Source organism: Coptis chinensis, chromosome 6 (assembly GCF_015680905.1).
Source record: "Coptis chinensis isolate HL-2020 chromosome 6, ASM1568090v1, whole genome shotgun sequence".
Classification (NCBI taxonomy): domain Eukaryota; kingdom Viridiplantae; phylum Streptophyta; class Magnoliopsida; order Ranunculales; family Ranunculaceae; genus Coptis; species Coptis chinensis.
The window spans coordinates 3,017,181-3,043,487 of NC_141461.1; the positions used below are offsets into that span (position 1 = coordinate 3,017,181).

The 26,307-nt window shown below is 32.3% G+C and overlaps 1 long non-coding RNA gene and 1 pseudogene across 1 annotated transcript; one reads left to right on the forward strand and one right to left on the reverse strand.

Annotated features, from left to right (window-relative positions):
• The first annotated feature begins 12,800 nt into the window (after positions 1–12,800).
• Positions 12,801–16,124, forward strand: LOC147490754 (uncharacterized). The gene is made up of 2 exons (XR_015199115.1): positions 12,801–13,044; positions 15,411–16,124. It is a non-coding gene; the product is annotated as an uncharacterized LOC147490754 (long non-coding RNA).
• Positions 16,125–24,496: 8,372 nt separating this feature from the next.
• On the reverse strand, positions 24,497–25,612 carry LOC147490755 (basic blue protein pseudogene; annotated as a pseudogene).
• Positions 25,613–26,307: the final 695 nt, after the last annotated feature.

Sequence of the window (26,307 nt, forward strand, 5' to 3'; positions counted from 1 at the left end):
AGCACAGGTCCAAATCTAACAAAAAAGGCTCGTTTTGACTATTTCTTTAACACTACAAATTCCTTTTGACCGGGTCAAAATTAGGCAAACTCTCCTTCACAAAAATTGATCCTTAGCATGTTAGGAAGATCCATGAACTCTTAAAAATACTCTTGGATCGAAATCTTGCTCCAAAAATGTATTGCACTTAACAGCGTGCACAACGGGCTGAAACTGGATAGGACAAGATTAGGGTTTCTGAAATCCAAATGGAACCTAGGAAAGTTTGTACTCATTTCGAAGGATTTTTTTAGGGGAATCCATATATGAAATAATATCATCCACAGAAAGAGCGTAAAATTCGAAATTTGGGGTCCAAGGGTTATAAGGGTATTTTGGTCATTTCAGTTCAAAATTCATAAAACAATGAAACTTCAGCCATAGCTAGAACATGATGAGGAGAGTCTAAAGACGCTAATAGAATATTGAAAAGAAGAAGTTTGATGTAGAAATGAATACTCGAGAATGAAAATCACCATATATGATCAAATTTAATTCAAATCAAAATTGTGAATGAATTATGCCTGGAGTGCAAAAATAGGGTGTCTACATTATCATACGAACAATGATTATTCATAGCTTATTTTGATGTATGTACAGTGATTGTTCATAGCTCATGTTGAGATATGAACAATGATTGTTCATACTATATACACTGAATTGTTTCAGTTGGGCCGGATCGTTTATTATTTCGTGTTAGGAGTGTACTTGACTTTTCATCTACCTCGTCTTTGTGAGTGATTAAAAAAAAATTGGTTTTGACTTTTGAGAGTTATTTTTTGAGTCCGAATTTGTGGACAGACTTGTCCACAAACATCAAATTTCTATTGGTTAAATCCATTTTCGGTCAGTTTAACAGTGTTTTTGGGCAGTAACACAGTTTTTTTGGGTAGCCACTCCACCAGTTAGAAACTGAGGTCTTGTGGACAGCAAACAGTTGTTTGTCTACAAACTTATTCTGTTATTTTTTCTCCAATCTGTCCTGGAGAATCACTCCCTATTAATTTATATATTCAGTAGTATTTCGATTACATATCATTCTTCATTTTTTTTTTTTACACGAGGTTCATGTAAGTAGTCATAAAATTATGTTACATTTAGAGCATGGCCCAAAATATCATCGAGATATCCGATATCTCGCCGATATATCTCGGTAAATTAGTACACCGATATCGATATTTCCGACATATATCTACTGAATATTGAATCCCTTTTTTTCCGAGATATATCGGAATTTCCGATATGAAACTTTATATTGCCGATATAATCGATATTTCCAATATAATCGATATATATTGGTTGACTTTTTGACCATTTTTAAATATAAATCCGATATTTCCAATATATTTTCGATATTATATGTCTGATATTTTAAATAGTTTAGACTGGTCACCAAAAAAACCGATATATCTGATATATCTCATTTTTGGATACACCGATATATTAACCGATATCAAAATTTTGGGACTTGATTTAGCAGGATTTGAGTTTAATCTCCCTAGTTAACAATTGGGTCCATTAAAACCCCCTCAATTCGTAACAACTCACAAAATCTCCCTCCTTTTTATAAAATATAAAACTGACAAAAATACCCCCACTTAACAGACCCGTGATTCATTCTATTTTCTCTCTTCCTTCTCACTTTCTTCTTTCTAGCTTTTTATATCTAAAATATCTTCTCCTGCCAGTCTAAATTCACGTAGTACATGACAATAAAGTGGACGAATCATCAACAAAAAATATGAAAGCAACAACAGAGAAAAAGAAGAACTCGATCTACAATTTCGAAAAAACTGAAAATCCAAACAAAAAAATCAAATATTTAAGTTCTAAACGAGATGGAGATGAAATTGAGAAGATGGCTGTTCCAAAAACTACAATGAACAAACCAAATCTGGTGAGAATCTTCAACCTTTAATAATATTTTTATAAATTTGTATGAAAAATTAAAATAAATTTTCATGAGTTAGTTTGTAAATATGAATTTACATTTGTTTAGTGATTTTACTATTTGTTTAGTGATTTTACTATGTATTTTATAGTTTTCATAGTTTTGCAATTTCAGGTTTGGATTTATTAAACATTTTTAAGTTTGTGTATGTAGTAGTTTTAGTATGCATTTTTATATTTTTGTAGTAGTTTTTATTCTGCATTTGTAAATTTGCGTAGTATTTTTACTATGCTTTTTTATGTTTATGTAATGTATGGTGATAGTTTTACTCTGTATTCTTTTAAATTTGTGTAATAGTTTTACTATGCATTCTTAAATTTGCGTAGTAGTTTTACTTTGCATTTTCATGTTTGTGTTGTAGTTTTACTCTGCAATTTTAGATTTGTATAGTACGTATAGTAGTTTTATTATGCATTCTTATATCTGCGTAGTAGTTTTACTGTGCATTTTTAAATTTGCGTAGTAGTTTTACTTTACATTTTCATGTTTGTGTTGTAGTTTTACTCTGCAATTTTAGATTTGTATAGTACTTATAGTAGTTTTACTCGATCTGCATTTTTAAATTTGTATAATAGTTTTACTCTGCACTTTTAAATTTGTATGGTAATTTATTTATGCATTTTAAAGTTTGCATAGATAATCTTTGTTATTAATTGGTTTTTTCTCATTGTAACAGAATGTAAACGAGCAGAAGTCATACAAGACCTTTAGAGCTTCCGCATTACCTACGGTTGGTCTTGTGGCAGATTTTGAAAAAAGGCTTGGAGTTGATTATATATATATCACAACAAAGAAAATGAGATCCAAAAGAAGAATGCAAGAAATGAGGAGTTGATTTTTGTTTAATCAGTTCTTGGTGGATTTGTTAGATCTTTGATATAATAACTACAATTGTTAGAATTATGGATGTAAAAAGGCTAATTTGGCTTAATGTGTGTTGGTAGATTATGTAATGGGAATCTGTTTTATCTTTTTAGTTGGTAAAATAGTTGGGTTTGTTCTGTTTAAGAAATATATACCGTGTAAAAATAATTTTGCAAATGTTATAATCGATCTGTTTTCTCTATGAAAATATAACTTTTCATAGGTCAAGTTACTGTGTAAATTTAAATTTACATAGATCAGTTCTGTCGGATATCAGTTGTAGTAATCTACTGTGTAAAAATACATTTTAACATGTCGTATAAAATTACATGAGTTCATTATATCAGATGTTAGATTAGTCAATTTCAAAGAAATGTTATGTGAAAACAATTTATCATGCATAGTTTCTTATTTGTTTGCAGACTTGTAAACACACTCTTCTAAATTTAAATTTTTATAGATCAAGTTACTATGTAAATTTAAGTTTTCATAGCTCCAGTGACTATGTAAATATAGTTTTACATATATATGACTATGTAAAAATACATTTGCATATATTCTGTTAGGCGTCGGAAAATTTTCAATTCCAAAAGTTACTATGTAAATTTAAGTTTTCATAACTCCAACGACTATGTAAATATAGTTTTACATATATATGACTATGCAAAAATACATTTATATATATTATGTCAGGTGCCAACTGGTGTTCCCAATTCATTCTCTATAAAAGCTCGGCTTTTAGGTAAAAAAAGGGGACTCTATCCTGCAATATCATATGAAAACCACTTCAAATTACTTGAACAAAATCACGATAAGACATACCAGTAATTTAACTACAAATGATTGTGGTTCATACAATTGTATTCCACATGAGCATTTCCACAAATACACTACCAGCAATAAGTAGATTCAACTTCTCCTCCAAAGTCCCCACTTAATTTTGTATCTATAAAATGGTTATCTATAAACCATTTTTTGTCACAATGAAATCGGTGTTCTTTTTAGTGTAAGGATGAAGAATCTTTGTTGTTTGTCTGCTTTATCAGAGAGGTGTTCTTCAATGTAAGGATCTCCAGTTAATTTAAGGGTTTGATTTAATGAAAAGGGTAGAATGGGAAATAGAAAATTTCAGGAGATAAGAATTAGACCGCAAATTGCTCATAATCTGAAAAACAGGGAGGTTAATTAGCAAGGTGTAAATAATCTTTATATATATATTATAGCTCTACCCTTTTCAATTGAGGAAGCGTTTCTAGAGTGTCCACGTGTCATGGCTAATTAAGAAAAAATAGGAGATAAAATATGAAACAAATATTTATCTTTATCTTTAGATATATATTATAACTATACCCTCATAGAGACTCCAGTTTTTCCTAAACTCTATTACTAAATATAAAAAAGTATGATATAAACAAGGAAACAATCTCATCTAGAGTTTCACTGACTCTTCAACTTTTCCTAAACACTATAGCAGCTATACCCTCATAGAGACTCCAGTTTTTCCTAAACTCTATTACTAAATATAAAAAAGTATGATATAAATAAGGAAACAATCTCATCTAGAGTTTCACTGACTCTTCAACTTTTCCTAAACACTATAGCTAATTACGAAAAAACAATCTCATCTAGAGTTTCACAGAATCTCCAACTTTTCTTAAACAATATTACTAATATAATTACGAAAAAAAAATAGGAGACAAAAAACTAAATTGCTAAAAACAATAATTTCCACTGAAAACGATTTTCCTAAAACCCTTTCGATTTGATGCGTCATCCACTGTGTGATTTAGACATTTATTCAGTTAAGGATTCAAAAAATCACAATTACGACCACAATAATTATGACATATTTCAATTCCTTAGATATATATTATAGTTATACCCTCACCAATCTATTTTTTGGAACACTTGTAGGGACTCCAGTTTTTTCTAAACTCTATTGCTACTTATAAAAAAGTATGATATAAATAAGAAAACAATTCCATCTAAAGTTTCAGAAAGTCTCTAACTTTTTCTAAACACTATAACTAATTATGAAAAAAAAAATCTCGTCTAGAGTTTCACAGAGTTTCCAACTTTTCCTACACAATATAGCTAATTATGGAAAAAAAAATAAGATAAAAAACTAAATTACTAAAAGCAATAGTTTCCACCGAAAACGATTTTCTTAAAACCCTTTCAATTTGATGTGTCATCCACAATGGGATTTAAACAATTATTCATAGTTAAAGATTCCAAAAATCACAATTCTTGCCACAATAATTACGATATATTCCAATTAAATTTATAAATTTATAAATATATATATATATATATATATATATATAGGCGAAATAATGAGATTCAGTTAAAGTGGACGTTGGGCTTAAATAAATTATATATCAAACCAAAACAAATTACATGTGGAAAATTAAATTATACAAAAAATAACATCACAAAATATATAATAGAAAAAAAAAATAATGGCAAAGCAATAATGACAAATATTTTAAAACATATATAATACTGAATAAAACTAACGTCAAAGATCGAACAATTAATGGGGAACCAAAAATTGGATGCATTTGCATCCATCAAACTAACCTCAAATAATATTTAGCAGAAAATCGGAAACTGGATACAAATGCAAGCATTAAACTAATCTTAAAAATTAATTAATAGAAAATCAGAATATGGATACAACTGCATTAAACTAACCTCAAAAAATAATTAACGGAAAATCAAATCAAAAGGATGTGCCAGTGTGCCACATTCTGCCTCCATTTTAATTAGGTTAGGTTAATTCTACGATGAATAAAAACGGAGGTATATACTGGGCTGTTCGGTTTTTGGAATCCTTAACTATGAATAAATGTTTAAATTCCATTGTGGATGATGCATCAAATCGAAAGGGTTTTAAGAAAATCGTTTTCGGTGGAAACTATTGTTTTTAGCAATTTCGTTTTTTGTCTCATATTTTTTTTTTGTAATTAGCTATATTGTTTAGGAAAAGTTGGAGACTGTGAAACTCTAGATGAGATTATTTTTTTGTAATTAGTTATAATATTTAGAAAAAGTTAGAGACTCTCTGAAACTTTAGATGTGACTGTTTTCTTATTTATATCTTATTTTTTTCTAAGTAGTAATAGAGTTTAGAAAAAATTGGAGTCCTTGTTCCAAAAAATAGATTGGTGAGGGTATAACTATAATATATATCTAAGGAATTAGAATATGTCGTAATTATTGTGACCGTAATTGTGATTTTTTGAATCCTTAAATGAATAAATGTCTAAATCACACAATAGATGACGCAGCAAATCGAAAGGGTTTTAGGAAAATCGTTTTCGGTGAAAATTATTGTTTTAGCAATTTAATTTTTTGTCTCCTATTTTTTTTTTTTTTTTCGTAATTAGCTATATTGTTTAGGAAAAATTGGAGATTCTGTGAAACTCTAGATGAGATTGTTTTTTTTCGTAATTAGCTATAATGTTTAGGAAAAGTTGGAGAGCGAGTCTATGAAACTCGAGATGGGATTGTTTCCTTATTTATATATTACTTTTTTATATTTAGTAATAGAGTTTAGAAAGAACTGGAGTCTCTATGAGGATATAACTATATATAATATATATCTAAGGATAAAGATAAATATTTATTTCCTATTTTATCTCCTATTTTTTCTTAATTAGCCATGACACGTGGACACTCTAAAAACGCTTCCTCAATTGAAGAAGGTATAGCTATAATTCATTATTTATATATTACTTTTTTATATTTAGTAATAGAGTTTAGAAAGAACTGGAGTCTCTATGAGGATATAACTATATATAATATATATCTAAGGATAAAGATAAATATTTATTTCCTATTTTATCTCCTATTTTTTTTTAATTAGCCATGACACGTGGACACTCTAAAAACGCTTCCTCAATTGAAGAAGGTATAACTAGATGAACAACCAACAGTCATAATCATAAGGTGAGTATCAACATAATTTACTCAGCAGGTGCAGATAGAAAAAAACAAAATGATAAAACAAATCCTAAGACCTCAATAATTCTAATCAGTATCTAAGCCAAGCAACAATTACATGCTTTTGCATCAAATCCCAACCCAAGTAATACACAAATTTTACAGATACACTTTCAAGAATTCTCAAAAGTCAAATATGAAGTCGTCACCATGTTGTGAATGTTGTCCTTCCATTGTTGATCCAAGTACCGTTTTATTTTTCCCCACATAATCATATGTTTTGCATTGAGTTTTACAGTTTTACACAAAGGCAGAGGACAAACACCATCACCGTAAAGCGTGATGCATTAAAAAACACGGACTCAACATCCCCAGAGACCCAAAAAACAACACCACCACATGCTACAAATGCTAAGCAAAAATGTAAATGAATATTAAAAGAAAGAAGAACCAACCTGAAGAATGAATGTTTCCGACTTTTATTCTCTAGTAGTAATTTCAGATTCTACACCTGTAAAATAAATTAAAAGAACCAACCAGAAAAATTAACCCAAAAAGAATCCAGAACTAAAACCAATTAACCCCGAAAAGAGTAGCAACCAAAAACTCGAAGCTTCGCCGGTTGATTGGCACTTAGTCAAATTGAAGTGAAAGTGTAGGGCGCTAAGAAATATATGCAATTGAATCTTTATTCTAATGGTTTTTCTTTTGGGTTTTCTTTCCGTCCTTATGCTCAATCGCCCCGCCTTTTGCCTGGTGTTCATGACGCGCTACAGATAACAAGGCCACCTTCACAACCTATTATTGACAGAGAGTACAACGTACTATGAACACCAACAAAATTCAAAAGGCTCTTTTACTATCTCTGTTAACTGGGTTTTCAATATGGTGGGCGGCAAAGAAGAGAAAAAGATGAGAAAAATAAACCCAATTTAGGTTTTGGATTTTACTTTTTTATTTTTGGTTTTTTTGGGAGCCAAACAAAAAAAATAGGCCCCCATAAAAAACCTTTAGAAGAAATTAACTCCCGCCCATAAAAAGCCCAATAGCAACACTTCTCTAGCTGCAACACATACTACATCCAATAAGACATGGACATTTACAAAAGGTTTTTACAACGAAAGTGGCGTCACAAATGATTGAGTTAACTTTAACAGCAACAATGGCGTGGTAAATGATAAAGCCCTCTATAAAAATTGCATTTTCTGTTTTTTGAAAAAAAAAATTATAACTATTTGCCACGCAAGAGGTGTCACAATAAATAAATTTATGCACAGTTAAGCTAATAGCACAACAAACCTTTAGCAGCCCCATATGGCGTTGCAATAGGTGACCTTTAACAACAATTTTTTGGCGTTGCAAAAGAGTGCGCTGCAAAAGACCCCTTTTGTTGTAGTGTATGGGCCTAAACAAATAAAGTTTGATAGATTTAATGCATCATCCACTTTGGAATTTAGACATTTAGTTATCGTTAAATATTTCAAAAACCACAAAAATTACGACATATTCCAATTAAATTTCAGAATTTATAATTTTTTTTTTGTCAACATCGATATATATATATATATATATATATATATATATATATATATATATATATATATATATATATATATATATATCTATTAGTATAGTATACCATAATTAACATGGACCTTTAAATTAGACCAAACCCTTTTTCTACCATAAAATGCCCTTAATAAAAAATTAAAATCAATTATTCAATGCCTTTAAGAAGGACTACTTCGTCATTTCAAAATTTCATACCATTTATACCCTTAAAATTACATAGTACTTTAAGGACGTATATGTAAATTTAAGTTGGAAATCAACTACACGCCACTATGGAATTGTTCGCGACTTAACATTACATTAACTACCAAATTATTACCAATTTATACCGAATTTAAATGAAAAGAAACCAACCGTCTCTCTCTTCATCTTCTTCTCTTATTATGCACCCATTTCTCTCTCTCTCTCTTAAAAGCTAAAATCCAAAAAAACTAAAAAAACATATCACAGACGTCTTTCTCTTTTCTCTTTTATGAGTTTTATCTCTCTCAAATCTCCCCTCATTCAGTTATCAAAAAAGAAATCTCCCCTCATTCTCTCTCTTAAACCGGAGATCCCCTCTCTACTCCACTGCTGATTGTTTGTAAACAGGAATGGTTAAAGGCTTAAAGCAAGTGGGTGCGAGATATAATAGTAGTTGACTGTGAGTGTTGCACAACATTTGCCATCGAATTATCCAAAGCCCAATAAAATCAGCGGCTGTTTGCGCCCAAGAATGCACCCAACTCACTCACCAGTCAGTCAGCACTCATGTGTGGAATCAATTAACAAAGGTTGTTTTCTACTACAATGAAGCCGATTCCCTCTCCACTGGACACTGCATCATCGAAAGCGGCTTGCTCACCAAATTAAAGTGTACGTACTCTGTTGCATACTGTTTTATGGAATTTATATTAATTCATACCAAAGCAAATACTCTCCTTCCTTATTCATCTGCTTCTTAATTGGTTATATCTCTTTGTTTTGTCTGCATTCTAATCTTCTTCACTTGGACTAGCAAGTGGACTGGTAGCCCATGTTGAGCACAAAATCTTCACTCTCTTTTCTGCATCAGAGTAATAGCTCTTGAAACTTGATCTGGAAGAGTTATGGGTGAAATGATGGCAGAGACTCTCAGAAACGAATTTGAGGTAAACCCATATCTCCTTTGTATGATATATGCAATACCTTTGTTTAATTTGATCTCAGTATTATTTTCTGAACTTTCTTCATTTTTCATACTACCTGCATGAGTTTTGATTCATGATTGTTGAATTCTTATATTGTCATTCTCAATTGAATTTTTAGATGATGTTCATTGTTTTTGAAAATTGTTGATGGGTTTTGCACTGAAAATGATATAAGCAGATAGAAAAACCAATTGCCTTTGATCCTAGATTCAAGTAATCGGTTTCATTTGGAAGATTTGATAACGATTTATTATCTTGGGAAAGATGGTCATCGTTTTCACAAAACAAGTACTTGGAAGAAGTTGAGAAGTGTTCAACCCCTGGATCAGTAGCTATGAAAAAAGCTTACTTTGAAGCCCATTACAAGAACATTGCTGCTCGAAAGGTGGAGATCATGGAAGAAAAGCAGAGAATGGGAGAAGATTTATTCAGATCGGATACTCCATGTAAGTAAAATTCCATTAACAATGATTATGGCACGAAAGTTGAATTCGGTACATTGGGCGTCAATGGAATTACTTGCTCAATGGAATTTACTATTTCTTACTTATAAACAAAAAGCTTTTGATTAATGTATCCAGTGTAAACGCCTTTATAAAAAACATATAAATTGTCCGTGGTATAAGAAGGATATTGCATAATTGGAATTGACATGACATGGTAAATTAGCAAATGATCTTGACTGTTTATGTGCTATGACAGCATGATGGGCATATATTCTTGATTGCCTTCAATTGCTTACGAACTTTAGAGTCGCATGTGTTTTTACTTACCCATATGATCACCCCTCAAGTGGGTACAAACTGCCTGGTAATTGAAACATTGAATTGATTTCTTCAATTCGTAAATTCGTAGAAGGAGAGAAAAAAGCTTTGGCCTGCATGGAAAGTTGAAAAATGCTTCAATTCCACCGTCGGTCAGTTCTATTATCTTATTTATTACTTTGTTGTTTCGGGTTTCTAATGTCAAGAGAATCCTCACGGTTTCTCGATTTTTAGGCGATGTGTAATCTTCTCTTCTTAAGGTATGTGATTTTAATTAGTGTTTGGTATTTTTTTAGTTACATATTGTTTGATGAAATGCCTCTAAAGATTATCACTCATTCTCAGTTTTTCCAATGGTGTTTATGGAGCTTTTTATCATTAGGTTTTTCCTTCAATCCAGTCCAATGTTAGTTAATGTTGTTTTATATCCTCTACGAGACTATAATTAGCACTATTACATTTTTCTTTAGCATTATGGAAATGCAATTCTCAATATTTTTTCCATCAGTACATATTTCCATTGCAAAATATGGAACTGAACGTCCATGGAATTTATCAAGTTTTGCTAACAAATGTGTTGCACTTAAAGTTAACATCATATAAAGAGGGTCACTGACCATTAGTGTATTTGAAGTTCACGCGGAGATTTGTTGTTACGTATGAATTTGACAATCCCCAGTCAACTTTGCCCAAAACTCCTTAGATTCGAAAACCAGTGGACAAGAAAAGTGTTATATATAATAGAATCTCAACTGGATTGAGTTACTTGAACATTTATGTAGCAGACCAGTTAGTGGTGGCTGCTTGGAATTGTTTATTTTAAGAAATTAATGGTGTCAACATTGTTGTTAGGAACTCCAAGTAACACCACAAGCATAATTAGTGCATCGTAATGTGTTTATCAACGCATGTTCGTGGGCAGTTATATTATGATTAGTTATCCATGGTTGATTTATTCCATGTTATTTTAATTGTAACATATATTCAGTAATCATTGCACTGAGGTTACAGTTGTGAAGCTTCATGGATTGACTATTGTTTATAATTTCATGGCAAAGTGCACAAAATCTAGGCTATTGAAATGGCTATTATATTGTTAATTCATCGACTACATCACCTGCTTTCAGGACGATGTTTCCAAGAAACTAAAAGGGATGCGACTTTGACGGCATGGAGGACTCTATCCTACTGATTTTGTTACATATATCAAAGAGACTTGGTCTGGTGCTATAAGTAGATCCGATACTATTGGTATGAACAACTTTTTCTTACGAGCTTTAGGTTATTGGAATAGAATCCGAGTTTTACAGTTTGTGACTGTGTTGTAATGGTGCTAAATAACTTGAGCATACTTCTCTAAAATTTATCTCATGGTGCTTGATATAGATTCAAATAACTTTAGTCTATGGAGTTCTACTAATCTGATGGAATATTCGCGCTAATGATCGTTTCGAGGGTACTCTTCCAGCTGATATTTGTAATGCAGTAAGCCTACGGAGGCTTATTCTTAGTAACAATCAGTTATATGGGACCTTACCCAAGGAGTTTGAGAAGCTCACTTCACTTTCAGATCGTCGTTGAGTTCGAATTCTTTCGAAGGGGTGATTGGTGATACAAGCTGAGCTTACTGATTGCATTGCTTTGACACACTGGATCTTGGAAATAATCATATGAATGGTTTAATTCCACCGGGACTAGGTGAGCTTGCCAAATAAAATACAAGTGAGTAGGTATCTTAGTTGGAATAAAAGAATTTTGGGGATTTTTTATGGTCGATCTGATTCGTGTATATTGAAGAGTGTATAACATATGAAAATTTCAAATGTTATGATTATTGTTTTTTATGCTACTCACGTAGCAAGTACCGAGTCCAGGGAGACTTCATGCTCTCAATCACACAATCTACGGGTAAGCTCATAGTCTTTGTTTGTTCGTTACTTCTCTAATTTTCAAAACTTCAGTTGGCTTTTGGAATAGTTGTAATCATAGGAAATTATTAAACTTGGTTTTTATTGATTATTAGATTGTTGAATTATAAGTTTTATCAAATCTAAGAATTGTTTACTATCCCAATGCTCTTGTAGGAGAAGGTTCTTTATGTGACTAAGTCAGAGAAAAGAAATGTCCTGTCTAAAGAGATCTTATATTGGAAATTCTGCGCAAAGAGGAAACATTGTTGGGTTGTGCTTTAGTTGGTTCTAACGGTATTACTCCAAGTGAATTTGCTTTTTGGATGCTATTGTATTTACCATTCAACAAGTGAGAAGATATGTATGCATCTCATATCACTATAGTTGTGTTCTAAATTTTGACGAGTATTTTGTTAAAGAACCAATTGCTTAGAAACTAATATCAAACTTTGAATTTCATAGGCAATCACAAGACTTTCCCCTTCTATTTTAGAATCGCATTCGACATTAAGGCCGCCCAGATAATGTTTTGCTTAAATGCCCCTCTCTTATGAGCGCTCATTGTTAGTGTTTTGGATGGTCTTATGGAGCTTTTTATTTATTTTGTTAAGTCCCTTAAACACTTTCAAACACATTTAATTTTATATTCTCTTTGTTTAAATTAGTTTCGTTGGATGTGATTTGAAACTGCTTTTTCTTCTTGAGCATTTTTGGTCTATCAGTACTTGGAGACATAAAGTGCAAGCTTGGGTTGTTCGGAATAATGTTTCATCAACACTAATGCTCTTACGCTAAGGCGAGGGTTCCCATCCTACAATAATTAAATGGTATGTGTTGGTTAATTAGTTTGTTATCCTAATAATTATGTATTACTTGGTTAATCAAATTGGTTATGCAAATAATATTATGGATTCATAATGTTATACTATCATATGTATACTGCCATATAGAATATTGTAATACTTCACATTTGACAAACTTCTATACCTCTGTTGGTTTTCATTTCCTATGGAAATTTTATCTGACATTATTTGTCCAATCAAAATGCATCCAAGTCAATATGGACTATTTAGTAACTGATTGGATGTTAGGAGACTTTCTAGCAAGTCTTTATGCCAAATTTGTAGAGTAAATCCAAACCATTACTATGTTTATTGAACTTAGTTTTCATGCAATTATTATTGTTTTCATTAAATTTCTTAGTTTGTTTTCGTTGTGTAAAATAAGAAGTTTTATCTCATATCTATCACAAATTTGACAAGTTTGTCAAACCGTTGGTTTATCTACATTTTTTGTATTGATTTATAGGAAGTTTATGGGGACATGTATCATGGTTTCAATTATCCATATATGACATATTTGTCGGGGATCTCCACTTCCTACTATTGATGTGATGGTCGAGTTATATGGACCTTCGGCAGCACCAACATACCTATTACCTATGGCCATCCCCTCCTAATGAGCTTTGCAATCCTAATCAAGCCCCCACTATGCAAAGTATTCTATCCACTTCCATCATTGCTGATAAGTCGACTTAGTCAAATTGAAGTGCCTAATGAAATTATGGAAATGCCAAAGGAAGTGCGAGTGGAATCAGTATTGGGTTAATACCACTGAATTCAAGCCAGCCAAACTCATCTCTGAACTGAAATGGTTTGTACGGGTGATGGGGTTTGAATTATGAAGGCATCCCTGCCTGTTTCTGGCTATTAAGACCCACAATTTAGTTTTGATAGGGTGAAGTCGCGTGTATACCTCAGTTAGATGGCCCAGCTTATATTGATTGGGAAACGTAGACCATGTCACATATGACACCTATTTTATGTAGTATCACATGCCAACAACATTTAGGCTTGAAGAAATCAGAATCTTCGCTTGCTTCTGAATCTTAAGGTAACCATTACTTCTCCGCCATATTTTTTTTATGTTAACTTTAATGTGAGAGTTGAGATTTTGTGCGCATTTGTTATGTGGGATGCTCCATTTTTTGTCATTCTACCTGTTGGTTGGGTGTTTTAGGGATAGCTTAGATTATGTGTTTGAAGTATATTTGTGAATTTGAGTGGTTTGATTCGGAAGTTGGGTTTTCGTTGAGATATATATTTACCAGTAGAATATAGATGTAAAAATATGACTCATTAGTATTGGCTGCCTATCGTTGATTATAGAATGTATTCTTGGCTCAAGGGATGCAGCCAATATGTTAAAACACTCATTTTTTTTATGAATGATGTAGTTATGAATGTATGCAAGACACAACCCAATATGTAAGAGAAGATAGTTATTAATGGTGATATATGTCATTGGGTTATAACTTGTGGTATTGAGTTATGTGAGCATCACTAACAGTCCCCTACGGCCCTACTCCTAGAGGATACAAACGTCACCTTTCTTTGAGTTTGGTCATGATGTTCTCTATAGAGCATCCTTCCGAAAACACAGGTCTTAGAGGCTTCGCTAAACCAACCATCTACAGTTGGGTTGCTACATAAGGGGTTACCTTCCTTGACCGTTACGGACTGAAATTTTACGTCCTTCATTCGTCTTACCTTTTGATGGCTAATAGTACGGTTTCCCATGTCGGTAACCATGGTAGTCGTCATGAAGAATTTTATCATCAACAAGGGCAGAGTCAAGGGGCGTCAAGAGTGTGCAGTTGCTTAAACTGAAGTTTAAAAGTACAAAAATCTATGGGTCTACCTTTTTAGTTGCACACGTGCACACCCATGAATCCTAGCTTCCTTTTCTATTCTTTATTAATGTAAATTGGCATATTTAAGTAAGCTTTTTTCTCATTCATGAAAGGGTGTCTTTACTTGAAAGATCAAAAAATTTCCAACTAGAACAAGAAAGACTGTTTGACTCTCACGCCTTGCTAAATAGGAGAGAGAAGTGCACGAGCGGAAAACATGAATGCTTGAGTAGGTTAATTTAAGAAAGAGTCGCCGGATTCAAAACCCAAGATTGACAAGGAAGAAACAAATTAGAACTTAAATTTGGCCACCCTTTCAACTAGGTAAGAGGTGTTGGTTTCTATTTCTACGTGCACTTAGGATAGCAATTGTGGGTGTTTGAATATCACTAACACTTGCAGAGGTGCCCCGACAAGCTATCTCCTCTTTTATTTTTTGTTAATTGGATTATTGTTCTATTTGGAAGCATATTTACACAGTGAATCCTTCCTTGCTATTAGGCTATTAGTATAAAGGAAGCAATGCTTGATAAAAAAAACAGGAGTTACTTTGCGTGCAGGAAAAGCTTGCTAAATAGCAAGGAGCTTGTAAGTGATTCTTTTTAGGTTAACAATAATATAGTCACATTGTTTTACTGTATCCCATTGATACTTATGTTTTGATAATTCAAACCCTGGGAAATATTGTGGTTAATGATAAGCCACACAAGTTGAGGTTCAAAGTTGATGGCTAAGCATGAGAGATGAACAAATTTGAACTAGAAGCAGAGATGGAGCAGAAACTCATATCAATGAAGGATGAGACGGAGAAGAAAAGACGGGGTTGTTAGCTAAAGGCCGGGAGGTTGATCCTTGATTCCGGAAATGGAGCAGGAGACCGATTTACAATTAAGAGCTCTATCTGAGAAGGAGATGGACATAACTGACAAACTAAATTCGCTCCAAGAAATAGAGAAGAACCTCCCTGCAGCCAAAGAACCTATTGAACTAGAGAAGCTTGATTTGAAAATTGTCTAATGCGTGCAAACACTCAGATAGAAGAGTTCAACTTCTTATTTTTTTTTATCATATTCTCCTTTGATTATTTAATTTCTTCAACAATCTTTTATATTTTTATTCTTATGTGTATATTCCACCAACACCATTGGATTTGTATATATATTCATGTAATAAATTTTAAGTTGGCTAGGTTAATGGAAACCAAACTTTTCTTGATATATTTTCTCAAAACTGGTACATATCAACGGCAAAAGATTGTTGTTGGTTTTTTTTCCTAATGTCTAATATTATCACATTGCGAATCTTTTATGCTTTGCGTTATTAACTTTTAAATGTCATTGTTTAATCTTTGTTGTCAATTTGTTGAGTTATTGTTCCCAGTTACTTCATGTTTTGTTTATTTTGAAATCTACTAAATCACAAATAGGATGCCCCTCTCACAAATGTTGAAACACAGGGAGGCATGGAAGGAATCTCTGAATTTCTTTGGTTCTAGATACACTCATTCTGTCTAAAAGTTTACTAGATTCTTAACAATTTGTTGTCTTTGGGGCAGAGGTATTACAAAAAAAATTCTTTATAATAATTTTTCATGCGAATGTATTGGTTGTCTTGATTGTCTTGAGGCCACTATTGCATGATGGACTCGGAACCTCTTCTTAGTCTGTAGTGTTCATGTAGCACTTAAGAAAAAAAGAAGTATGTAGTGTTCACGGAGATCCAACACATATTGTGGTTGCAACCTTTGATGGTGACATATACGTGAATGACCGAATTTCTGGTGATATATATATAAGTAGGAATCCATTTAAAGGAATATGTATTACTGCTTGGATTGCAATTTGTGTTTGCTGATCATGTAAACCTTTGGTAATCCACAGTTTTATTTACACCGTCAATTTTTTTAATTACAACTTGATATCGGTGGTCTATCTATACGGATTTGCATAATCTTTTACATGTGCAGAGCACGTGCATTTTAGCTAGTATATATATATTATACCAAGCCAAAACAAATTACAGTAGAAAAATAAATTATACAAAAAATAACATCACAAAATATATAATAGAAAATTTTACATTCATTATAATGCAAGCTCGCATGTATAATAAAAAATAACAACAACCAATAATGACAAATATTTTAAAATATATATAATACTAAATGAAACTAAGCTCAACGAACAATTAATGGGAAACCGAAAATTGGTTGCAAATGCATTGAACTAACCTCAAATAATATTTAACGGGAAATCGAAAACTTGATGCAAATGCAAACATTAAACTAATCTAAAAAAGTAATTAATAGGAAATCGGACTATGGATACAACTACATTAAACTAACCTCAAAGAATAATTAACGGAAAATCAAAACTTTGATGCAAATACATCGAATTAACATAAAAAAAAAATTGTCATGAAATCAAAAACTGGTTGGAAATGCATTGAACTAACCCTCAATGATTAAATTAGTGAGAAATCGGAAACTGAAGGCAACTGCATTGAACTAACATCAAAGAAAATTTAACTATAAATTGGGAACATGATGCAAATGCGTAGAACTAACTTTAAAAAATAATTAATGGGAAATCGGAAATAAGATGCAACTGCATTGAACTAATCTCAAAAAATAAACTGGATGCAAATGCATTGAACTAACCTCAATAATTAATTAATGAAAAATCGGAAATTGTATGCAAATTCATTGAACTAATCTCAAACAATAATTAATGGGAATCGGAAACTAGATGCAAATGCAACATTATCGCGAATAATAAACGAGAAATAAAAAAATGGATGCAAATGCATTAAAATAATCTCAACGAATAATTAACGTGAAATCGGAAATTGGATGCAAATACATTGAACTAACCTCGAAGAACAATTAATAGGAAATTGGCCGGATGCAAATACATTGAACTAACCGCATTGAACTAACCTCAAAAAATAAATAACGGAAAATCGGAAACTAGATGCAACTGCATTGAACTAACATCAAAAAATAAATAACGGAAATGAAAATAAAAAACTGGATGCAAATGCATTAAACTAACCTCAAAACATAGTTGTGTTATATGTTGTGGGAATGTCTTGATAAGTATAGTTTTGTATTTAAAATAATGTTTATTTGATCTCTTTTCGTATGATTGGGAGCGCTTTGCTATTCAAGTAGCTTCAATATGAACTTCGCTTTAAGCAATATCACAAAACTTCAATCAAACTTCTATTATTAAACAACAAAATGAAGTTGAAGGATTTTATCGATCAAGGGTGATTTTTTATTATTTTTTTTTTATTATTATTTTTTTTTATAATGGATAGTGGGATTTCCACATTATAAGAAATTTAGATGAGTGATCATTATAATATTCATATATAATAGTTCTGCACATATAGTTGCAAATATTTTTCAGAATAATTAACATAACATCACACGTTCGTAGATAATTTTTGAAGATCCCACATAGTGAGTCATGTATAATTTAAAGAATAATTAACGGGAAATCGGGAACTGGATAAATTTTTATGATCCCACATAGTAAATCAAATGTAATTTATTTTTATGTCATGTTTTTTGATAATCCCACATAGTTGATATTACACACCACATTAGATAATTAAAAGGAAATTGGAAACTGGATTATGGATTCAAATACATTGAACTGAGCTCAAAAAGTAATTAACAAAAAATTATAAACTTTATGCAAATACAATAAACCGAGCTCAAAAAGTAATTAACTAATTAAAAATCGAAAACTACATTAAACTTACGTCAGAGAATAACTAAAGAGAAATTAGAAATTGAATGCAAATCCTTAAAAAATATTTAACGGAAAATTGGAAATGATATGCAAATACATCAAACAACATTCAAATAATAATTAACGGAAAATCGAAAACTGGTTGCAAATGTATTTAACTAATATAAAAAAATAATTAACAAAAAATAAAAAAAATAGAATGCAACTGCGTTGAACTAACATCATAGAATAATTGGCAGGAAACAGAAACTAGATTCAAATGCATTGAAATAACCTCAAAGAATAGTTAACGAAAAATCAGAAACCATATGTAATTGCATCGAACTAACATCAAAGCATAAATAATCAAAAACTATATGCATATATATTGAACTAACCTCAAAGAGTTATTAACGGGAAGTCAGAAACTGTATGCAAATGCAATGAACTAATCTTAAAGACTAATTAACGAAACATTGAAAAATAGATGCAACTACACTGCACTAATCTCAACGAATAATTAATAGGAAATCATAAATTTGATGCAACTACATTGAACTAACCTTAAAAAATAATTAACGGGAAATCGGAAACTTGATGCAAATGCATTGAACTAACCTCAAAGAACAATTAACTATAAATCAAAAATTGGATGCAACTATATTGAGCTAACCTCAAAGAATAATTAATGGAAAATCAGAAATTTGATGCAACTGCATTAAACTAACTAAAATAAAATATTAACTAATGATAAATTAGAAATTAGATGCAATATCTTGAGGAATATTTAACAGAAAATCAGAAACTTGATACAAATGCATTGAAACAACCTCAAATAATAGTTAACTAGAAATTAGAATCGGATGTAACTGGTCGAACTAACTTCAAAGCATAAATAACAACAAATTTGAAATTAGATGCAAATGCATTGAACACCGAACTAACCTCTACAAATAATTAACTGTAAATCAGAAACTGGATGCAAATGTATCGAACTAATTTGAAAGAGTAATTAATGAGAAATTGGAACCTGGATGGAAATGCAATTAACTAATCTCAAAAACGAATTAATGGAACATCGAAAACTGGATGCAACTACACTAAATTAACCTTAATGAATAACGAGAAATCTTAAACTTGATGCAACTGCACTGAATTAACCTCAAAGAATAATTAATGGAAAATCGAAAACTTGATGCAACTGCATTGAACTAACCTCAAAGAATAATTAATGAAAAATCATAAACTAGATGCAATAACTACATTGAACTAACCTCAATAAATAATTAACAAAAAATCGAAAATTTTATGCAAATACATTAAACTAACCTCGAAACACAGTTGTATTATTTGTAGGGAGAATATAATGTCTCAACAAGTATAGTTTTGTATTTTAAATAGTGTTTATCATAATTATTTTATTATGATTGAGAGTGTCTTGCTATTCAAGTAGTTTCAATATCATTTTCACCACATTGAGCATTCTCATAAAACTTCAATCAAACTTCAATTATTAAACCTAACAACTAAAAGAAGTTGATAGGTTTTATCAAGGTTTGATGTTTTATTTTTATTGAGAGTGGTGTAAAAAATTTGAATGAGTGATTAATATAATTTTTATATATATCTCATAGCTCCACATATTTGCTAATATTTTGTAGAATTATTTAATATAACGGCACCCGTTCAGTAGGGCCGGGTCGAAAAACTAGTTTAAAAAATTGGTAGACCGACTAGGCGGGGCTAGGCGGCCTCTAGGCAGTCTAGTCAAGTTTTTTTTTTTTTTTAATGATTAAATGTCGAAAATTAAAGGCCCGTGTCGACTTGAGATTTGAATGAGTTTAAAAGACTAAAATCTAATGTAAATTATATGTCACTATAACAAATAATACGTTTTTATATAAAGTTGATATTTTTCAACTATTACACATTTTTGTAATAAGTATCTTTGTCTGTGTTTATTTTTTGAGTTATGATAAATGATTTTATTCATTTTTTGTAGTATAGGTGTGTATTACTATAGATATTAGGAAAAAAAAACTGCCCAGTGCCTAGTCCGTCTAGGCACTGCCTATAAGGCTTAGGCGCTAGGCACTCTCCCACCGCCCGACTACTGCTTAGCGTTTTTTAGAACACTGCTCATGCTTAAACAACGACACTCACAGACTGCTTTTCTAGTATACTGCATAGCAGTGGCTAGTGGGGGCGTGAGCGGAGAGGGAGAGAGAGGAGGGCGTGAATATTGGAGAGTGGAGAGGGAGAGGGAGACAAAAAGAAGAAAAATGAAGACAAAAACAAACCAAATCACATTTTGGCTACATACCCCCCTCGGCCGAGAACGTTTGCTCCGCTCAATTGATAAGTTTAATAGTTTTGGACAGAGTATACTTATTTGTTAATGTGAAAATCATTATTTGCAAAAATCCACCCCAATAATATGGTGTGGCATTTCATTTTGATTGATATTTTTTATTCTTCAATAACCTCTATTCGTCGAAGCATATCCAATTTAATCATGTCTATAACATGTTATTGTGATGGAAAGAGCTAAAAGACCAGCTGATCAGACTTCCAGTTAGGGGTGGGAATTTGGCCCTAACGACTCTAACCCGGCCCTGACCGACCCGACCCTAAGCCCTATAAAGCCCTCACAACTAAAGCCCTCACAGAGTTTAGGGCCGGGCCGGCCTGGCCCTAATGCCTTATAGGGCAGGGCTAGGGCTAAGATTCTAAAACATAGGTCCGACCCTAACCAAGCCCTAACCGGCCCTGTTTCATACTTTCACTATAAATACACATTTCGTGAGGGAGGAGTTTATATATAACCGGACTGGATTGAGGGGGCTGACGCCCATTTCTTGCTTGATTTAGAGTGATCTTCGGCCCAGACTCACAGTGGCCAGGGATACCACGTATGAAAGAATTCTGACCCTTTGTCAGTGTAACACGATCATTTCCGCTTTTGTACGTTTTCGCTCCAGGGACGCATGCGTTGTGGCTTTTCTAGTCGACAATAACCACTTTGTGGTTTGCGGGGCTGCAAGCGAACACTACACATTGAAGGTACATATTAGCTGATTTACTCCATGACTTGTGGTATTCAATCGAAACTTAACAAACTAATATCGTGTTTTTTAATCAAAATCCATTTCATCGTACTTACGAAGACATAAACCACAAACACAAAAAATCATGTTTATTTGGTCGAAAAGGGTCGGGTAACAATTTCTCAAGCACCAATTTCGTTCAATTCATTGGAACCTATAGCCACAGATTTTGTTAGAGTAAAAAATTTGTGATTTTTTATCTAATTAGTTCCTTTAACATACCAAATTGGTGCTGAAATTGTTGAACTTCCGTGAAAACTCTGCATTCAGAAGTCAATTTAACTTATCCTCCTAAGTGAAACTTACCAAGTACATCGCCAGCCTTAATGGCCTTGCCATTATAGCATCTTTAATTATGAAAGCTTAAAAACACCAAATTTTTTTTATCAAGCCAAACACTAAATAAAAAACACACCAAACATTTTCGGTCCATAAATCAAAATTTCAACACCAATGTCTTGGAGGGACTACAAAGAAAATGAAAATGAAAATCAATAACACACGTTATTATTAGGTTATTGGCTATTTTGATTTGTTATTTGAGGGAGACCACAAACTATATGGTGGGTGCCTTTGATAAACCACATGGTTTTCGAAAAGTCGTTTCATACATTTTGTTAAACACCAAATTCCTATTGGTATTTGGTTTTCTGACCTCCTCTTTTTCTTTTTCTTTTTTCAATGAATTGGTGTCTCCACTAAAAATAATTTTTAACCAAATTTTTAAGAATTTAGTGTTTTCATATGAATTGGTGTCTCTATTAAAGATGCTCTTAGGCCAAGTATCAACACCAAAGGACCATCTACTAGCGTATTCTGTATTTGTATCCCATCCATTTTTATCTCTCTTAATCTAAGTAAATAACTACTAATATTTCAATTTTTTGAGAAAACCGAAACGGCATCAAAATCGGAATGATCGGAATGTACCATATTGTAATCACATGAAAATATATTGTTTATCAATATTAACCCAGATTTAATTATCTAACTCTGGCTCCAAATTCATTGATCTTGGAGGATATCTGATGAAATTGAATAACAAATAGATGATATAATATGAAATTGAAGAATAATTTAGAAAAAGATGATAAAATTGAAAAAGGTGGAGGGAAAATAGAGATTATCATTCATCATAAATTTCGTCTTCGTCATCACCATTGATCAATTTCACCTTAACATCCACCATTGTTGCTCTACCTAAACAGCCGTCATTGTTATGTTAAGAAACCCTAAGTGGATGGACAGTAATAAGATCTAAAATTTGACGATCAGAACGTGTTCCATTTGTCTTTAATACCTTGCAAATTTTGATACTGCTATTAGAATTCCGAACGAAATTTAGATTTTTCAACATTTCATAATTATGCTAATTTTGAAATTTGTAACTATATACATACCACGCTCATCGAGCATGCACATTTGCTAGTATCAATAAATTTTTTTGAAACCATCCAATTGTACGACTGTACAAGGATGAAAAGTGACAAATTCACGTCCAATGGCCGTTCATTTAATTTACTCTGCGATATTTCAAAAGGCGTACAAAAAATATTGGTGGGGTCAGTACCTTTTGTTGGCTGTGGTAATATATTTTGTAGGGTCTACACATTTTCTAACCATACATTTTGTAGAGTCTAAAAAAAAATGGCATGTACGCCTGTTGAAGTGATTTGTAGATGAGGAATTGAGGATGATGAAATTAGGGGTTGCCTCATATAGCTTTTCCCATTCGTCGATGCCACATCTTGTTGTTCCCCCTGCTATTTTTTTATCCTAAAGATATACTCCTAGTATTGACCAGTTATGGAAAGTAGTAGATAACTAGAGATAATTTTTGAAGTGGGCACGCTTTTTGTTAGGGATGGTAAACAACGAACACGATTCAAAATGCTTTAAGATCACTCCTAAAAAGAGAACTGACAAAGGTGGTGTTTAGAATATTGAGGCTATTGCAACATTAAGATGTTCATCACATCTTTAATATGGTATCAGAGTGTGATATTTCTCAGTTTCAAATGGCCCATGTCACCCATTTAAAAAAAAATAACGTGTAGTTAGACTCAAGACCATTCATAATATTTGATATATTCCCCATATCATAGCCACGATACATAGATCTAAATGTCTAACAAGTGATGATGACACTTCTCTTATCCCAATTGCCAAAGACGAAGAATATTGCAACCAATTGGTTATGTTAAGTCCAAACATAATATTTGCTTATGTTGAGATCTTTAGTCCCATGTGGGATATGTTAAGTCATACATAGAAATATATAAGTCTTGGGGCCTCTCAACTTATCACCAATTAGTTTTAAGCTGGATGTATGTCCATCTTTAATATGGTATCAGATTGGACTATTGTTGTTGGCCCAAAGAGCCTGTTGTTTCCTCCACGTCACTCAAATAAATATAATTGTTCGCGTGTTAGGCTCAAATAATGCCAACTTATCACAAATTGGTTTAAGTTGGATACTCATCTTCAACATGCATAATATATAAGTATTGAACTAAAAGATAAGGACACTCACTATGTTAAGTGAATAACTTTTGACATAAAAAGAATCCCAAATCCATATGCTTCCAAATATACTAATTACATGGTTCCAAATGTACAATAAATTGCTGATACCTGTATGAAATAAGAACATAAATGTCAAATTAATTACCAATATCAATTAGCTTTATTCAGTACCCTTTCTTTTTCAATTTGCAACTTCAACAGAAATGCTAAAATTTTAAGCTGCTTTGAGAGTGATCCTCTGCCCAAGCTGATCGCAGTGGCCAGGGATATCACAGATGAACGAATTCTGGCCCTTGGTCAATGTAATATGATCATTTCCACTTCGATACCTTTTCGAAGCCGCTGGGGCCATGCATTTGTTATAGCCGTTCAAATCGACGGCAATCACATTGTTGTTTTCGGGGAGGTAATTGAAAACTACACGATCAGTGGACAAATATTAGTTTATTTAATCCATGATTTCTGGGCTTAAATCAGAATATAACATATGCATTGCAAGAAATTAACCCTTCTTATCAAAATCGGTATTGTTGGCAAAATGTCACCTAGTCACTATAGTCACAAATGCAAACAATAATGTTGATTTTGTGGCAACAGGAGAAATTTATCAGCTTTTGGAATTGGTGCCTGACATTTTAAAACAATCGTCAAGCCCCAATGTTGTTTAGTTAAAGCAAACACACAACAAAAAATTGGTTTTTAGCCTAACTTATAGAACGAGCCCGTTATATGAACTCCACCTTATATAAACTCTAAATGAATTCCATCACTAAAAGTGGATTTATAAGATGAATTGAGGGCTGATTTTTTGTAAAGATAGTCTTCTCATAATAGAGAATCTCTCTACAAAAAAATCAGCCCAAACGAAAATGTTTAACCTTACCAAAAATTGTTTTGAAATTTGAAAAATCTAGACCATTGGATAATTTTATAACATTGTAAGAAAAATTTGATACGTCTAAACATCTTCAAATGTGCTGATTTTTTCTAAAGATAATCTATATTGTTGGAAGAACATTGCCACCAAAAATCAGTTTCTAATTCATTGTTTTTTTTGGTAGAGTGTTTTTGGAGTTCGTATAAGTGGAATTCATATAACGGGCAAGCTTATACAAATTTCAAAGTTGAAAATTACCAACTTACCAAGTACATCACCAGCCTTAAATGTCTTCCCATTGGGCCATGATTCAAGTTTATAGGCCCACCCACCAAGATCTCCTACTCTAAACTCGGTCGCATTAACAGTTTTACCGTGAACCGCAAGCAACAGCACAAGCAGTGAGATCGCAATGGACATAGCTTGACATGCACTGCCTCTTCCTTGCACCATCTTTACAACAAAAGCTTAAACGAAAAAGGACTTGATCTTTTGTAAATGTCAATTCAATTTGTAATGGCACAAAAATACCATTTGGTTGTGTATATTCTTTTTTAAGGAAATTATTGATTGTAAAATTCTCAACAGATATAATATATCCTGTAAACAATTCTAATGGCTCACAAAAAATTTATCTTAAAGAAAGAAGACGAGATTGGTATTTGTTTAGGAAACGTGGACAAATTATTGAAATATATTACAAAACAAACTTAGCAATTAATCCAATTATGAAAGGCCCTCAATTAGTTTCCTTAATATAGACCCCCATGCACGGTCTAAAATTTCAAAAGGCGTGGAGGATTGCAAGGAATCAATAGGGGGTGCTTCAAATAAAGCGCGAGTAAATTGCACCTGTAGGCTGTAGGTGATTTATGTAATCCTTATAGAGCATTCCCAATGCAAACCACTCTTATTCACCTCCACGTCAGTTCTATTTTTCCTTTTTTCTACTGTTTTGGTAAAAAGCAAAGTGAAGCTGCTCAATGCAAATGTGACTATTATTCTCGGACGAAATGTTTGATTCCGTCTGAATGTAAAAATCGATAAAAACGCGCCGGACGGAATGAAACATCACGTCTGAAGTTTAAAAAAACGAAAAAAAGTCGAAAAAACACGCGAGACGGAATGAAACATTCCATCCGGCCAAA